The sequence below is a fragment of the Emys orbicularis genome, chromosome 6, assembly GCF_028017835.1.
Source record: "Emys orbicularis isolate rEmyOrb1 chromosome 6, rEmyOrb1.hap1, whole genome shotgun sequence".
NCBI lineage: Eukaryota > Metazoa > Chordata > Testudines > Emydidae > Emys > Emys orbicularis.
In genome coordinates, this window is record NC_088688.1 from 115,862,264 (window position 1) to 115,871,500 (window position 9,237).

Below are 9,237 nucleotides of genomic sequence, written 5' to 3' on the forward strand. Positions count from 1 at the left end.
CCTCACACAAGGAACTTGTTTTAGGTCTTTATGCCCTACTATGACACAAATACAATAACAGAGTCAATACCAAGCATTCAAAACTCATAATTACCTTAAAAACAAATTTTTATTTGATGTCTCCGTTTTGACCTGTCAAGATTAAGGACTCCAAACATCCATAACCATGAAGGATAGATACTTTCTTTTCAAGTACAAGATGATAGGCCCTTGTAATCACATAACTCCAGCAGCTGAATCTGTAAAAAACAAAAAACAAACAAAAAATGCACACCAAATATTACAAGAGTTGGCAATAGGGAAAACCGGACACCTCATCACCCTATTTGGCAACACTATGATGCACTCCCTGGCCTGAAGATCTTACAGTCTGACCAGACAAGACAAACGGTCCCATTTTACAAATGAGACACAGAGAGGTTACAGCTCTATTGCTAAAAACTGCCCAGGAGTCTGGACATTTAGTGAAATTCTTTGTGGGGTCCTGGCTTAAGTGACTTGCCAATGTGCACAAAGGAAATTTAAGGCAAAAGCATGGAACTGAATTTCAGTCTCCTGTGTCCTAGGCCACTGCTGTAAGCACAAAATCATCCTTCCTCTCAAAATTCCTTTAAAATTAAAGAATATAATTCCAGTGTCATAAAGATTTAATACACTACGGTGTTATGCAACTTTTTGCCATACCATGGCAAGAAGCAAATCTCTAAACATACGCTTACTGTGCTTTTGTTACAATATAACCCTTTTTTAGTTTGTTTTTAGTAGTTGACATGGTTTTTATTTTTTACAAAATATCACTTAGAAAAGCCTATATACATTTTTATTTTATATCAATTATGTACATTTATTGGATTATGCTATTGTTTTGTAAAAGGTAAAATTTCAATTTAAAAATCATTCAAAAATGTGTACAACTGTTCTTTGAACAGTGGAACAAATCGCAAAACTAGCTTGTAGTGATAAAAGCTGTTGAAATTTAAATTGTCAGGCTAAAAATCAGGCATCAAACTCAAAGCTAACAAAGAGGCTCAGCAATTTTGACTACAGTACAATCCTTACATCAAGACTAAATTTGACCTTATATATATTTTTTAATGACAGGTTTCAGAGTAGCAGCCGTGTTAGTCTGTATCCGCAAAAATAACAGGAGTACTTGTGGCACCTTAACTAAATTTGTTAGTCTCTAAGGTGCCACAAGTACTCCTGTTATATTTTTTAAATTCGTTATGCTAGTTACTAACATACTAAATTATTAAAATTGAAAGGATGATATATTTATTTGTTCGTTATTTATGCAGTTTACTGTTTACATTTCACTCCTTTTGGACAGCAAAAGTAGATTGGGTAAACCCTACCTCTGATGTATGAGCCAAACAGTAAGCTCTATAGGTTAGAAGCTTAATAGGAAATTTGAATCTAGCAGCATACAGCCTTAGTGAAGCAGCAGAGCGGTAAAGAGGGTACGGTAGTTAGGGGACCTCAGCTCTATCTATTGTTTCTGACATTGAGTTGCTATGTGACCTTGGGCAAGTAATTTAACATATCTGTGCCTCAGTTTCCCCATCAGTAAAAGGGGAGCCTACTTTGAAAGCTATGAATAAAAATTATATGAGTGTTAAACATTATTATTAAAATAAGTAGACATGTTTCCTTTTAATATATATTGCTGTTTGGTTGCCATGCTGAGGTATCTGCAAGGGCGATTCATTTCTGTGTTAGCAACTTTGCCCTTTGCCTTTTTGTTTTTCCGTCAACTCTTTGGGTTTTCTTCATGTAGCCAACAAAATAGGAATCTCATTTTACATGATCTGAAAAGACTAAAAATATGCATGCAGGTGCATTTTGCAGAGACAGTACAGAAGTAGTGATTGACAGATTGCTATGTAAGCAGATATTTTTCCAAGCAGAAAATACAGCTGGTGGCAAAGCTTGACCCTGCCTTTCTATGTCAAAGTTAATTATAAAGAGTACAAAACAAAGCAAAAAGGAGGAGGTGGTTCAGTTCAGGCTGTGGGCCAGGGCTTAAGCAAACAACCAACCAAACACCTTTTTTAAAACATTTGCAATGTCTCTTCTCCTGAATAATGTCATTTTTAAATAAAGGGAGGTTTGGGTGAATGGAAAAAGAGACTGAATAATATTTACTAGAACTCCACTGTGAGGACTGGTGGAAAAGCAGGCATTTTCATTATCTCGTCTTTCCATTTATGGTGTGAGATAGGGGTAGATATACTAAGTGATTTGACCTGGAAACACAAAAATGGATTTCTCCATTTCTCCTCAGGTTCCATACCCTGGGACATATTCATCCGACATGTAACTCTACTGAAGTTAGTAATGAAAATGGATATGAATTCAGGGATGAATTTGCCCCAATATGCTCACTATCACAGCAGTGCACATAGAACTCTATATTGTTAATAGGCTCAATAAAGAAAGAAAACTTCTGCTTGAAGTTTAAGATTAAAATTTTTAAAATTAAAAGGAAAATTAAAAGGAAATTAAAAGCAGTACACTACGACCTACAGCAATATGTTGTGGGGTAAATTGTTTACCCAGCATGAATGTGAAGTGGTCAGATTACACTGCTCTACAGCCAAAATGCTTCTGAAATAAATGTAGTCAAACTTTACTAATTCTGGTCACTGAGAACGAAAATGATGCTTAAAATTGTTGATTGGCTCTAGTTTTCAAGATATGCTATTGGGTCAGTATATACGACCCTTGACTTGGGAATGGCGGAGGATAAGTGAGTTATAAAGGGAAGGGATCTCAATTTAAACCAGAAATGACTAAAATACATCTTTGACTGGATCTATGAATAAATCTATGACTGGGTTTGGACAGTACTTGCTTTTTAGACAAAACAATGAGTGATGCAATCGGAAGCTGGTATTGCGTCATACATGATATGAATTGCATCATGTTATTCCTAGAAGTCATGGATGATGCAATCATAACGAAGCTTACATCACTCTGCTGAACAAATTGCCCTAGATCAGCTCTAGAAATCATACAGTGTCGTGCTCTCTTATTTGTCAGTGTTTGATTTTGCAAAGGGACACATTTCTGTTTAGCCAAAGTGAGCAGAGATGCCTCGTACTTGTGTGAACAGTGCAGATAACTTCTGCTATGTTTGTGGTAAAGTGACTTTTGCATCACAAAAGCGCAGTATAACCACTATGGTTAAGAAAGCCTATCACCTTTATTTTGGCTGCAAAATTGGAGATCAGGACAAGAGGTGGGCCCCACACATATGCTGCAACACTTGTGCAACAAATCTTCACCAGTGGTTGAACAGGAAAAGGAAATCTATGCCTTTTGCAGTGCCAATGATTTGGAGAGAGCCAACAGATCATACCAGCAATTGTTACTTCTGTATGGTGCCTCCAGTTGGGAAAGGTGTGTCAAAGAAGAAAAAGTGGACTGTGCATTATACAAACATTCCATCAGCTATACGCCCAGTACCCCACGAAAAAGGACTGCCGGTTCCTGAGGCACCAGAATCATTCTCACTTGAGTCAGACGAGGAAGAGGAAGAGGATGAAACTTCTGGTCCTGAACCATCAATGTCACAGGACCCACATTTTCTCCCATCCTCCTCCTCTGAACCACACCTCATAACACAAGGTGAACTGAATGACCTTGTCAGGGATTTGGAATTACCCAAGAGTAAGGCAGAGCTGTTGGGCTCCAGACTATGGCAGTGGAATCTCCTGGCAGGTGATGTTAGGGTTTCCATGTTCCGTGACCGTCAAAAGGATCTTGTCCCATTCTTCTTCATGGAAGGTGATCTTGTAGCCTGCAACAACATCGATGGTGTGATGGCAGCCCTCAACATCGTTCACGATCCAGATGAGTGGAGACTGTTCATTGATTCATCGAAGACGAGTCTTAAAGCTATTTTACTGCATAATGGCAATGTTTTGCCATCAATTCCAGTTGGTCATGCAGTCCATATGAAGGAAACCTATGACAACATGAAACAACTTATGAGGTGCATAAACTATGACCAACATCAGTGGCAGCTTTGTGGCGATTTGAAGGTTGTTGCTCTCTTGCTTGGTCTGCAGACTGGATACACAAAGTACTGCTGTTTTCTCTGCGAATGGGATAGTCGTGCAAGAGATTCCCACTACATCAAGAAAGATTGGCCACTCCGACAGTCATTGGAGCCTGGGAGGAAAAGTGTTCAGTATCCACCACTTGTTGAATCAAGGAAGATTTTGTTACCACCCTTACACATCAAGCTGGGTTTGATGAAGAACTTTGTCAAGGCCTTTGACAAAACACAAGCAGCTTTCAAGTACCTCCGTGGAAAATTTCCAAGGTTAAGTGAAGCTAAGATAAAGGAAGGTGTCTTTGTTGGTCCTCAGATTCGTGAACTTCTTCGAGATGATGCATTTGACCATGCACTGCGTGGCAAGGAAAAGACGGCATAGAAAGCCTTCCAGTTAGTGGCAATAAATTTTCTCGGAAACAACAAGGCAGACAACTACAGGTTGTTGGTGGAAAACCTCCTCAAGGCATACAAAAGCCTTGGTTGCAACATGTCACTAAAGATACATTTTTTGCACTCTCATCTAGATTTTTTTCCACCGAACTGCGGAGCAGTGAGCGACGAGCACGGCGAGCGATTTCACCAGGACATTGCAACACTGGAGAAACGCTATCAGGGCAAATGGAGCCCATCAATGCTTTCAGACTATTGCTGGACAGTGACAAGAGATGCTCCATTTAATGAATACAAGAGACAAGCCAAGAAGCGCCGAGTAGACACTGAATAGGACTAAACTATGTACAGAATAGTTTTTTGCCTTTTGTTTCATAATACATTTTATTTATATAACCCTTTTGCTGATTTTTAAAGTGTTACATATACAGGACAGGTGAAATATTATCATGTAAAGCAACCATAAACACATGAAAACACCTAGCTTTACAATTTATGATTAAAACTCTACTATCTACACAATATACATAGACATAAAATGTAAAAACTTAAATATCTTAGAAACAGTAGCCAATCAGTTGTTTTAATTGTCATATTTGAATTCAGCACATCAAAATACATAATAAATAGCACATTTTATCTCTGAAGCAGACGACTTCTCAAAAATTGTAGACCAGTGTTATCTATGGGGACATGAAAGCTTACTAGTAAAGCATTAATTCCACACCCCCAAATTTTGCGCTTAGCTTCTTATTATGTACATCTATGTTCTTAAAGATTGTGCCATAGTGATTTTCTTTGGTTTCCAATACTGCCTTATACTGCAGACCACTCCCCAACTCCTCTGAGTGGTACAATTACTGGAGCTGATTGACAAAATTGCCATTACCAGAGTAATGAGCCAACAAGTCCATCGACCCTGTATTTCAGTGGTTCTCAAACTTTTCTACTGGTGACCCCTTTCACATAGCAAGCCTCTGTGTGCGACCCCCCTTTTAAATTAGAAACACTTCTTTACATATTTAACACCATTATAAATGCTAGAGGCAAAGTGGGGTTTGGGGTGGAGGCTGACAGCTCGCAACTCCCCATGTAATAATCTTGTGACCCCCTGAGGGGTCCTGACCCTCAGTTTGAGAACCCCTGTTGTATTTGCCTCTTTTAATTGAGAGATGAGAGACACCAGTTGAAGAGCCCTGGAAATTGAATCCCTCTATTTCCCAAAAAAATATCACAGGCAGCAACAGCATATGTTTCCCACAGTGCCCTCACAAGTGGGGTTTAGACTGAGAGCAGTTTAGGGTTAGGCAATTATGACAATTTGGAAAAGCAGTGCCTCTATTACTGTTGCCAGTCATCAATCACAGTGGTATTGGCACAAATGGAAATATGAAGATAAAACAAAGAAACCGTGAGGGTGTTAAAGTTGCTGAACATCTATCAACAGCATTTAGACCATGGCTGTTAAATATATATTATTTTTAACCAGGAAGGAGCAAAGGCGAGGTGAACAGAGTGCTCATTGTAGGTCTCAGAGGTGTGATTTCTCAGATCTCAGCAAGACAGTAACTGCTAAGGTAAGCACCAAAGTAATCTTAACAGCTAACTAAGCAAACTTCAATAGCAAGGATGCAGAATCAGCACCACTTATTTCTATAGTATTCATCATCACTTTGAAAGAGCTTTATAGAGTTACAAAACTATATATGTTGAAGAATCACTCCTCCTACAACTGAAAGGAGCCATCTTTGGTGTTTTTAAAACAGCGCCTAGTAACCCTATATGGTCATTTAGGACAACAAGTGAAGGAGGAAATCTTATTAAAGCAGTGAAGGAAGATTAGGAAAGCAGAATGTAATTGCCTCAAAGAGAAATGGCTAGGAAATGTAGAGAGACATACCACACTAATTTAAAAACAAAACAGCAGCAACAAACACCATGGGATTTTTTTTAAATACACAAGAGATGTTAAATCAAGGTTCTGATATCAATAGTTTGAGCAGAATTTGGCCCATTTTATACAGAGATCACTTCACTCATTATTGAAATGCAGCCACCTCAGGCATAGAGGCATTTAACAGCACTTAGCAATACTACACAACAGCTTAGGATAAGAATTAAAGACAAAGACAGATACTATATCCAATTGAAAATGAAAGCATGGCTGAATTTGGGTCAGCAGAACATAAGGACCCAAGTTGTAAATTGGGAATAAAGACCATGTTATTAAAAGAGACGCAGAATCCTTATTGGCCACCATGGTCAGGAACTCTATTCAGAGTAGCAGCCGTGTTAGTCTGTATCTGCAAAAAGAACAGGAGTACTTGTGGCACCTTAGAGACTAACAAATTTATTTGAGCATAAGCTTTCGTGGGCGACAGCCCACTTCTTCAGTTTCTTCCCCACTCTGAACTCTAGGGTACAGATGTGGGGACCTGCATGAGAACCTCTAAGCTTAACTACCAGCTTAGATCTGGTTTTGCTACCACCACCCAAATTATTTATGAGTCATTTGGGAAACTTTGTCTACCTCACCCTCCCCCCCCCCCCAGAATATTTCCCTCCCAAGTACTATAACCCTTCCCTGGGTAGCCTTGAGAGACTTTTTCACCAATTTCCTGGTGAATACTGATCCAAACCCTTGGATCTTAAAACAAGGAGAAATTAACCATTCCCCCTCCTTTCCCCCACCAATTCCTAGTGAGTCCAGATCCAACCCCTTTGGATCTTAAAACAAGGAAAAATCAATCAGGTTCTTAAAAAGAAGGCTTTTAATTAAAGAAAGAAAGGTAAAAATCATCTTTGTAAAATCAGGATGGAAAATAACTTTACAAGGTAATCAGATTAAAAGAGCCCAGAGGAACCCCCCTCTAGCCTTAGGTTTAAAGTTACAGCAAACAGAGGTAAACCCTCTAGCAAAAGAAACATTTACAATTTGAGAAAACAAAGATAAACTAACACGCCTTGCCTGGCTGTTACTTACAAGTTTGAAATATGAGAGACTTGTTCAGAAAGATTTGGAGAGCATGGATTGATGTCCAGTCCCTCTTAGTCCCAAGAGCGAACAACCCCCAAAACAAAGAGCACAAACAAAAGCCTTCCCCCTCCCCAAGATTTGAAAGTATCTTGTCCCCTTATTGGTCCTTTGGGTCAGGTGTCAGCCAGGTTACCTGAGCTTCTTAACCCTTTACAGGTAAAAGGATTTTGGTGTCTCTGGCCAGGAGGGATTTTATAGTATTGTACAAAGGAGGGTTGTTATCCTTCCCTTTAAGTGGGCTGTAGCCCACGAAAGCTTATGCTCAAATAAATTTGTTAGTCTCTAAGGTGCCACAAGTACTCCTGTTCTTTTTGCAGGAACTCTATTGTATATCTTGGGAAAGCCACCATCCCCAACAGAAAACTGGCTAACAAAAGAAGCAAGATGCTAATAAGATACTAGCAAAATTCAGTGATATATGTAACATATGTAAGAGCAAGTTGTGGCTCACTGGATGTATGCACAAAACTGATGCTCTATAGCAGAGATTGCCAAACATATAGCAATAACTTGGACCTAGATCTTGTGTCCATCAGCCATGCCACTGTTTTGGGGTTTCTGCCTATGTCTTTTTTCTCAAATTCAAAGATCTCAGAATCATGTGACTTATTTGGTTTACAAAAGCAAGAAAACAAAAATGATCATTGCAACCTAGTGCAACATTTCTAACTAGAGGACATGTGGATAAGTTTTTCAAATTGAAAGACTCTCTAAAACACCACTCTCAATGAAATCAAGGATTTTAACCTTCATTATAAATTAAGAGTGATGGGAAACACTGCATGTTTCTGCTTAAGTGATAGCAGAACTTCCTCTTTGTTGGTAATTTCATATAAGACCTTGTTTGTTTCTTGTTCAGACTCACTTCCTCTATTGAGTTTTACTTCTCTTAACGAGGGAGGACCTAGTGGTTCACTGATGACTGATGTTGTGTTGGGAAACATGTTGGTTTGATTAGCTGTAGATGGTAGGATGGCACAGTTGCATATTTTTTTTCCACGTGTTATATGTTCATTACATACAGCACCATGCACAGAAAAAAACATTTTCAAGAGGCAGCTAGTTTCCAGCAGTACTTGCCTATCTCACAGTGCAAGGATTCAGATTTTACCATTCCTACGTTATCCACTATGCATCCACTGCAAGCAGTGACATTAGCTCCAAGGAATTAATTACGTGGAGGAAACCCTGTTCCTTCCTCCGTGGCGATGAGACCCTTGCCTGCTGTGCAGATGGTGCATTACTACTACATGGGAGAGGTGGGATTTGAAAGCCCATTCAGGGAATCTCCACCCCTTCAGCAAACTGCAGAATCCAGGTCTGATGAGACTCCTTCTGCAACCCCATGTAATTGGGCTTGAGGATGCTCCATTTGCCGTGATCTCAAAGAACAGAAGCCCAGCCTCACAGCTGCCATGGAGTGGCTTCACATGGAGCTTGGGAGAGGCACTTTTGAAAATGTTGGTCTCATTGTTTACTTACCCTTACTAGCATGTGTATCATAGGCAGTGCTAGAAAAGAAGATTTGGATTCGATGAAGGTGGGATAGGAAAGCCAATAAAAACATTCACAATGGTGTTTAAAAAGCTGAGAGTGCCTCATGTCAATACTAGCGAGGTGTGATTCTCATAGTGTTTGGAAGTTTTGAGTTTTTTGGGGTCAACAGCCCGAAGTTCATACATGCTTATTCAAACTTTATCCAAGCTTTTGAGATTTCCAAACTGGTCTTGTAATCCCCTTGCACAAC